Source organism: Amblyomma maculatum, unplaced genomic scaffold (assembly GCF_055883805.1).
Source record: "Amblyomma maculatum isolate TAMU_Amacu unplaced genomic scaffold, ASM5588380v1 scaffold_13, whole genome shotgun sequence".
NCBI lineage: Eukaryota > Metazoa > Arthropoda > Arachnida > Ixodida > Ixodidae > Amblyomma > Amblyomma maculatum.
This window is the reverse complement of record NW_028146738.1, coordinates 27,531,628-27,540,861: the sequence shown is the minus strand read 5'-3', so window position 1 is coordinate 27,540,861 and position 9,234 is coordinate 27,531,628. Positions and strand designations below refer to the sequence as shown.

The 9,234-nt window shown below is 48.7% G+C and overlaps 1 pseudogene; it reads left to right on the top strand.

Annotated features, from left to right (window-relative positions):
- The first annotated feature begins 1,301 nt into the window (after nucleotides 1-1,301).
- Nucleotides 1,302-3,041, top strand: LOC146172442 (uncharacterized; annotated as a pseudogene).
- Nucleotides 3,042-9,234: the final 6,193 nt, after the last annotated feature.

Below are 9,234 nucleotides of genomic sequence, written 5' to 3'. Positions count from 1 at the left end.
TCCCGTAGGGTACCTCAAGTTGACACTTCCCCTGCATGCACCTAGCTTTATTGTCGGTACTTTTAAACAAATCATTTTTATGGGTAACTTTTACTTCCTTATTTACTAATGATTGAACAATCCTCCTTCTCATAATCAAGGATAAAAATTAAATATTTCTACATGTCTGTTGAAGTAACGAAAAGACGGTAGCTGCGTTTGTGACATTTATTACCTTGAAGCACTACTGAAAACTCTACCCAATCCAGAACTATTGAAAAAAGAATAAAAATTAAAATCTAAGTCGCCGTCAGCTTTCTCTGCAGCTGCTCAGAAAGCACCGATACTGTAAGGGAGGCGACGGCTAGGTTTCGTGGCCTGGCTGCGCGGGCAACCTGCGAAGGCAAAAAAGAAGAAAAAACAGAAGGCAATTGTCAACTTGGGTAGCAGTATCAACAGTTTAACGATGTTCACACATTAAAAAAAAACATACAATGAAGGCGACCTCGTAACGCTTCCCGTACCACCCAAAGCGAGCGAGTGAATTATAAATGCTCCAGACCGAAGCGTGGCAACCTAAAAATGCTGGCTGCTCCTTGACTGTAGTTTCAACCCTACTGTGACACTGGAAGCGCTTTCCTAATTGGCTATTCTAAATATTGCCGCGAGACCTTCAAGACTGTATTTGTTTTTTTTTTTAACAGCCGGCTGCATGAGGCCTTATCAATCTGATTCTGGCTCGCGTATCAGTTATGTATTCTTTCTTCGATGTCGCGAGACGCACCTTTATCAGCTTCTTTGCCGCGCAAGATGCGCCGAGATCTCTCTCGACGATTCCGATCACTCGCGTATGTTTCTACAAGGTTTTAGGTTGTGCAAGTAGCTGATTGCGGCATTATATATAGTCGGGTGCAACTTTAGAAGACAGGAGGGGCCCCGCCCAGATGACCGAAGCGCAGCAGCCAATTGCATCCGCCACTAAAGAAATAGTCCCGCTCAAAAATTGTGACTGCTTTTAAAACGCGCATTTCTCAAGATTCGTAAGTTTTGATGAAAGGTTTGGTAAAACTATCATGATGGAAATGCAACAGCACATGCCGGATCGCGAGAGAAAAATAACTCCGTGCCTTCTACAACGCTGTGCGTCGTCTGCTACGAAGCAAGATTGACGGCGCCGGGTGTGTAGTTATAAAGCATTCTGGCTCAACAGCATAAGATTCATATATAATTTTGTGTGTTTTCACAAGGTTATTTTTAATGTGTTAGGCATATATTATTGGTACATTTTTTTTTTTTGGTCTTGAACCTGCAATTACGTGAGTTCGCGCACGTTCGTGCACGGCATTCTTTTCCTCTATGGAGCCCAGCGAGGTGACATCGGAACGCGATCCTTTGTTGTCGAACGAGGCTCGTGTCGCATCGATGACCACACCACCAAAGAGCCTCGGCAAGAACAAGAGCGTCCACATCCTGAACAACGACTCACGCAACATGATCTTCAACTGCTACACGTTTTTGCGTAACAGGGAGCCTGAACCACGGTGGCCTGAACGCCGCGTAGAGGACACGAGCATGTTTGTCGCCGACATGCTCGGTGTCTGCGAAATGACTGTGTTCAGGGTGAAGGAGCAAGTTAAAGCGGCGCTGTTTTGGGTGGCAAATTGACGACGCCATCGAGAAAGCGCCCACGTAATGCCGAGAAGAAAAGACGCGGCGCGAAGTTTGGAGGGGGGGGGGGGGGGCGGGGGAGGACAGCTTCTAGTTGTGTGCGTTGAGGTCATGTGTGCACGATTTCTTTCGCCGCAACGAGATACCGACGGTCGAGACGATAACTACCGAGTTTTTGAAGCGTATGGAACTTTCATCACAAAGGCGGTGTAGTGTGCGTCGCCTGCTTGCCGAGATCGGCTTGAAGCACGAAAAGACAAGCCGCAACTCGCTGCTCATCGACAGGGATGACATCACCGATTTGCGGAATCGGTACCTCCGTGACGTGGAGCGCTACCGGGCGAAAGGCCGAGAGATCTTCTACCTGGACGAGACATGGGTGACTGCGGGACGCACTCGGTCGATCGTGTTGACTGACACAGTAGTGCCGAAGCGCGAACGCTTGTTCGCTCGAGCAAATGGGCTGACGACGGGTCTAAAACAACCTTCCCGGAAAGGTCAGCGCCTGATCTTCCCGCACATCGGCAGCGAGGATGACTTCGTCGACGGCTGCATGCTTGGGTGTATTCCGAGGCCAAAAGACAGGCGACTACCACGAGGAAATAGACGGCAATCGCTTTGAGGGCTGGTTTGATGACGTTCTGCAGACGTTGCCACCTGGTGGCGTCATAGATTTAGACAATGCACCTTACCATAGCCGGCGAGAATAGAAATTGCCGACGACGGCCTGGAGGAAGGAAATGATACAGGAGTTTCTCACTATCAAGAACATCCCATACGGTGAAAGAATGGTAAAGAAGCAGATGCTTTACCTTGTAGCATCTGTGTAGTCACACTTTCTGAGCTGCATCGCAGACAACACAGCTGTAAGGGCCGGTTGGATTGTACTGAGGCTCCCGCCGTACCACTGCGAATTTAATCCAATTGAGCTTGTCTGGGCCAAGGTCAAGAATGGCATCGCTGCGGACAACAGAGACTTCAAGCTGTCTGCGGTCGAAGCCATCTTAGGGAGAAAATCAAGCACGTAATTGCGGAAGACTGGAGGAACAGCATTCACCACGTGACGGGCTTGGGGGCAAAGGTAACACTCGACACGTCTGGGAGTGAGCACGTTCAACCCACCATCATCCAGCTGGGCGAGGATGACACTGAGGAAAGCACCTCCGACAGAGAGTGCTCTAGCTTTCAGCCACTCGACAAGCATAACGGCTTCTCATTAACGAAGAATAGCCCTCATTAGGGCTACCAAAATTTTACCAGTGGGTTCGCAACAGCCCACCATTCATTCCGTGACCTCTCACATAAATAAGCAGTTCCATATATGGTGCATTCCTTAACATAGAAGCTCAATTCGTATAAACAACGTCCTGCACGCACTGTGCTCGATTCAAAGAAGTGGCATTGAAATACGTTTAAATGCTGGTATATCTGAATTGAAATACAATTGTTAACTCTCATTATCTGTGGTAGGCTTAAAATGCTCATTCAGGGAGGCGCAATCGAGTTTGATGTGCCCAATGGTGAAATAACAGCAGTCAAGGCACGCGTTATGGCTTTGTTAGCAGTCTGCACCACAGTCATGTCATAGCCAGTGCTGGTGCATTAGCAGTAGTCGACACGAAACTGACAGCCAGTGTTGGAAGCTTGCACGCCAAAGCACATTCATGTGGTTGCATTGCTTATTATGGTTATCGAGGTCGCACAAGTAACGACAATAAGAGAACAAATAATCAACATCATTAGCTTAGTGAGGCCCAAAATTCTTATTCATGCCACCACCGTCTAGTTTGACGGAATCCATGGTGAAATAAAAGTAGTCAAGGCACGCTTTATCGCTCTGTTAGCAGTCTGCACTGGAAATCACAGTCACATCATAGCCAGTGCTGGTGCAATAGCAGTAGTCGACACGAAACTACTGCCACTGTTAGCAGCTTGCACGCCAAAACACATTCATGTGGTTGCATTGCTTATTATGGTTATCTGGCTCGCACAAGTAATGAGAATAAGAGAACAAATATAAAACATTATTAGCTTATTGAGGCGCAAATTGTCATTCAGGCAGCCACCGTTGAGTTTGATGGGCTCCATGGTGAAATAAGAGTAGACAAGCACGCTTTATGGCAGTCTGCACTGAAAATTGCAGTCTTGTCATAGCGAAATTTTGATTTATTTATGTGACTCAGGCAAGTAACGCGATTGCAAGCACAATTAATAACGTGAATAACTGCAAGCATTTTTTGTAGGTTCCGGAAAAATGCTCTGCAAAGTTGAACTCGTTTTAATGAGTCACTTTGTTCATTACAAGACATAGGCAGAACGACGGCCACATTCAGCAGTGATATTGGTGAAGAAATAAACGGTGAAGGCTGCAAAAGCTGTCACAGCACTGCTGTGCTGGACTCCATTCACTAGAAAACTGCGTTTGTTATGATGAAAGCGCAAAGACAGGAAACGATACCCCACTGCACAATGTTGTATATCTGTACCACCCCATGGGACGGAAAGCGAAACCATATGTTTATTAAGACTGAATGCAACAACATAGCAAGGTGCTGTTTCACAATATGGCACCCTTTCATGTGCACTTCTGGCAAGCTGCCGTATGCACTAATACATACACACATTAACAGGGGTAAGAGACGAAGTTACTGTGAAAGCCATGTGATGCTTTTAAAATTTTGTATTTGTCACTGTTCTGTTGTCACAGCTGATAGAACTTTCTTTAGTGCAAGTTGGCTAATCACGTTCCACAGACAGCACAAAGCAAGGTTAGAATAGTAGGAGAAAACACAGCAAGATGCCAGACTGAGGAGGCAAGGTAGATGAGAAAGGATTTAATGACATCAATGAGGCCAACCCTACTGGTTCTTTAAATGGGACGAGTTAATGAAATAATAAAGGAAGACGTGGCTGCAGCATGCTTACAAGTACAAACGCCAAAAGGACAGAAACAAGAATAAACACATACATGCACGGAAGCACTCACATAAGCACACACATGTGCACAAATGCGAAAGCAAAAGCTAAAACCTAAAAAAGAGTGGAAATTTGGGCTGCTTTGTGCATGATCTCAGGCTAAAAACAACGCTAACAGAGACGAAGCAGAGAGAAGGACACGATGATGCGTCATGTCCTCCTCTGCTTAGTCTCTGTTAGCGCAGTTTTTAGCCTCATATCAACTAAGATCTGAATTGCAAAAAAAGGGAAAAATAACAAACATACACAAAAACGCAAGAAAACGCACACACATATAACGCAGACGCTAGTAGAGGTATTAGGAGTGAGTTCACAAGTAGCTGTGCCTACTTTGTGTTGCGTTTTTTAAAAGTACAAGAATCAAATAACAGCAATCATTTATTAGCAACGTATGACATTCGAAAAGCAGCGCAAAGCTGTGTTGTTGGAAAGCAAGTCGAGCACTTGCAGCACAACTTATGCGCGATTGTGTCACAGCAGGTATTTTACAGCTGGCGCGTGCAGTGAGCGAATAATTCTAAGACACACCGCGACGCAAATTCATGCCGAGCTCCCTTGTAAGGGCACCAGTGTATGAGTAAATTTTATATTAGTACTGAGGCTGACATCAAGGAAGCAAAGACTGCTCCCACGCGCCTTATCGTTAATAATCCAATGACATTCGCTCAAGCAGCGCGTGGTAGTCACTGATTGGTAGCATTGGTAGCATCAATCGACAGTGCTACACAACACTGGAACGATGCCCTGCTAGACACTCAAAGATCGATCTTTTGCGCGCTGAGCTAGCAGCAACGAATCTTTGCATTGGAGGTTGCTTTCGCAAATCTTTTCGATTGAGGAACTCGGAGGTTGGTTTCACGCGCGCAAGCTTTTCTCATCCTGATAAGTCGTTTTGCTCCATCACTTCGCCACGTCCGACGAGAAACGCAGGGCCACAGTACACAAACACACCCGCCGTTCACAGTATGTACCAGACTTTGGCAAACTCTCCTCCTCGTAACTTCACTTAGGAGCAAAACAAAACACCATAGAACAAACACGCACGATGTTTGCAGCGGTGTGTCGCCGCGGGATCCTATTTCCAGACGAAGTGCAGCGCAGCGTCACCAATGTTCGCTGTAATCTTTTTTCGTCGGCTCACGGCTCAGAACAAACGCACGCGGCACAACTTGTGCATCGTAAGCTCGCAATATTATTTCCCGCAAGACAGACGCCCACAAAAAATTCAAATTCACTCTGACGAAGGGAGACGCATACATATAACGCGACTCGGCCCAGTTCGAAGCGAGGGCGGCCATGTTAGGCAAGTTCTCCGTCTGCGGGGTCACCGGCAGTCCGGCTCATGGAGTTACCTGAAATGCGCGCCTATTGGCGGAATCTTGTGTGCATCCGCCAGCATTCGCCTTTGAGGGGCAAATGCCGCTGCTTTCTATTGTTGTACCCGACTATAGACGGTTCTGAGCAGCCTTTAGATTGAGCGTTGACGAGCACGACGAATATTCTTAGTTCGCCGATCGACGGGCACGATTGTTGCCATCGCACCCGCCGAATTGCTTAGTTCTTTTGAGGGCGGAAGTCAGCCGAACAAAAAGTTTTTTTCAGTGCAATCACGGACTCTTCATTTGTGTCATCGGCTTCGTCACCACCACGTGAGATTGGTGGAAGTGCTGCCCTGATACTTCAAGCGAAGACCTCAGCCTTGTTCCTGTTGCTTTTAGGCACCAGCCTACAGCTCACCGAGCCAGCCGCCGACTCCAAAGGGTCCAACACGAACATGCTCTGCACCCTGACCCCGTTCGACCCCAGAATGCATGAACTTTGGTGATGTCCGTTTTTGGCCTTTGTAAGTTCTGTCCGAAAAGAAAGAACTCAAGCCTTCCACCAGTCAAGACTTCAACTTCCAAGCGAGCCTGTCCTGCTCTTCGTAGAAGAGAGGAAGCGCGTCTCTCGCCGCGCCGGCCCTAACAGACCGAAGGTGAGAAAGTGAAATTTTCAATGCGAGGCGTTGAAAAGTCTCTTTTTGCAAGGCTGGTCAGAAATCCGCCAAAACCCGTGGTGAAATTTGAAAGTGAAGCATCGACTATCGCGAGGATGATGGGCACCCGGATGCTGCCCTACGAGCGACCGCTTCAACCGGACTACTCAAGCCAATAACTCAGCGCATATGCAAGCGGAGAGAATCTTCGGGACCTGATCGTGGAGATTGTGTGAGAAGAGCTCTGCCGATTGCTACCAACACCGCGACAACCTCAGGTGGCGACACTCGCGGACGTCATCCGCGAAGAAGTCCAGCAGGCGCTGGGCGTTCTTCAAGCGACGGTTGTGACAGTTTCAGTACAAGAATCAACAGCGATGAACTACGCTGCTGCATTACGTCGCCCTGCGCTCCGACGTGATGACTTTCCAAACCCTCACGGGTACCATACTGCTCCTGATAGCCACGCCATTGCCCCCGCCCGCCAAGCCGCGCAACGACCTCCAAGCCCAAGGAAGTGCGATGCCTGGAGGACCGCGAACAACCGACCATTATGCTTCCACTGCGGTGAGGCCGGTCATACTCTGCCCCTCTACCCGTATAGACAAATCGGTCTCCGCGGATTTGCAGTCGACGCTCCTCGACCATGACCAGGTGAACGACAACAAGAAATTAACAACTATGTGCGTAGCGGCCAGATTCCGCCACCAAGCCATCGGTTCAGGCCCACATCGCCGTACAGGGCCCGCTTTGCGTCGCCAGGCCGTAACTACGATGACAGTGTGCGCGGAAGGTCCCCAAGGCCGCGCAGAGGAAACTAAATAGAGCAACCTTTTGAGGTGAGGTTGCTGCACTGCGAAAACACGAAGATCCTCCATCGCCAACAATAAGTGACGACGACGCAGCTGGTAAATCGCCGCTCCACAAGACAATGTCGACGAGATCACGACCAGACTTCAAGTTGACATCGCCGTCCAGCGACGTGACGATGGTATGCCCCGGCCTCGACCTTAGCACGAGACGAAGAAGAGATCGAACACCGAAGCCAACGTGTGAATATTAGGACGCGAACAAGCACCCTCGAGGTTGATGGTGATGGACACACGGTTACCGCACTAGTGGACACTGGTGTCGACTACTCTGTCATCAGTGGAGCTTTCGCCGCCCAGCTCAAGAAAATGACTACCACTTGGGACGGCCCGCTAATCCGCACCGCTGTTGGTAACCTTATTAAGCCGTCGGGGCGGTGCACCGCTATGGTCGTAGTAAATGGACGCACCTACCCTACCAGCTTCGTCGTCCTACAGCACTGTTCCCGAGACGTTATTCTGGGAATGGATTTTCTGAACGAATATCGAGCGATCATCGACCTCCGATCCAAACTCACCAAGCTCTTGAACGACAAAGCTATGCCTACTGGTTGAACTTCAACGGATTACGTCGTTCTCAACGTTCTCAACGGAGAATTGACCGTAGAGCTCCGATAAAGCGTTATCGTCCCTGTGGTTACAAAAGAAGTCGAAATCACGGAAGGGGTTGTCGAAGGAAGCACTCAGTTATTACTGGATAGAGGACTTGGCAACGCAAGAGGCATCATCAGTTTCCGTCATGGATAAGCTCATGTGCTCGTCACGAACTTCACCGAAGAATACCGGCACCTGAACAAGGGTATGACGATCGCTTTCCTTGTAGAGCTAGCGGACATTCGAGAAGTCTTCGCCCTTCCCAGCCAACTTGAAGACGATGCACCCAACCGAGCCAAGCAGCCCAATTTCGAGATAAACCCAGCGCTCCCCCGAGACAGACAAGACCGGATTCGCACTCTTCTTAAAAACTAGAGTGAGTTTTTTTCTCCAGCGTCGAAAGTGCGGTGAACTCCGCTGGCAAAGCATCGCATCATGACGGACGGAAACGGATAGAGATCGCGAGAAGCCGCATTCATCACACCGGACGGCTTATTCAAATTCAAGGTGATGCCATTTACCTCTGCTCCGCACCAGCCTCGTTTTAACGAGTAATGGGCACCGTCCTAGCTGGCGTGTAGTGGAAGATTTGTTTGGTATACTTGGACAAGGTCGTTGACTTCGCGTCAGACTTTGAAGACTACCTAAAACGGCTGCAGACAGTTCTGGATCCCATCAAGTCATCGAGACTAACATTAAAACTAGAGAGAAGTGCCACTTCGCCTACGAGGAACTGCGGTTCCTAGGTCACAGCGTTAGCAAGGATGGTGTTCGCCCAGACCCTGATAAAACAGCTGCAGTCGCACAATTTCCACCGCCTGCCGGGAAGAAAGCTGTGCGCAGTTTCCTTTGGACGATTTGTCAAAAACCTTTTGCGCATCGCCGAACCGTTGACGCAGCTTACAAAGGCTCATGTATCTTTTAAATGTAAAGCGCAGTAAGGAAAAGCCTTCGACGAGCTTAAGCGCCGCTTCCAGTGCCTTCCTGTACTTGAGCACTTTGATGGAAACGCCGATACTGAAATTCATACCGACGCGAGCAGTAGGGCATAGGAGGCGTTCTCGTTCATAAGAGTGTCGGACTGAAGAAAGTAATCGCCTACTCTAGCAGGTCCCTCCCAAAAGCCGAAGTCAATTACTCGACGGCCGAGAAGGAGTGCCTCGCGATCATCTG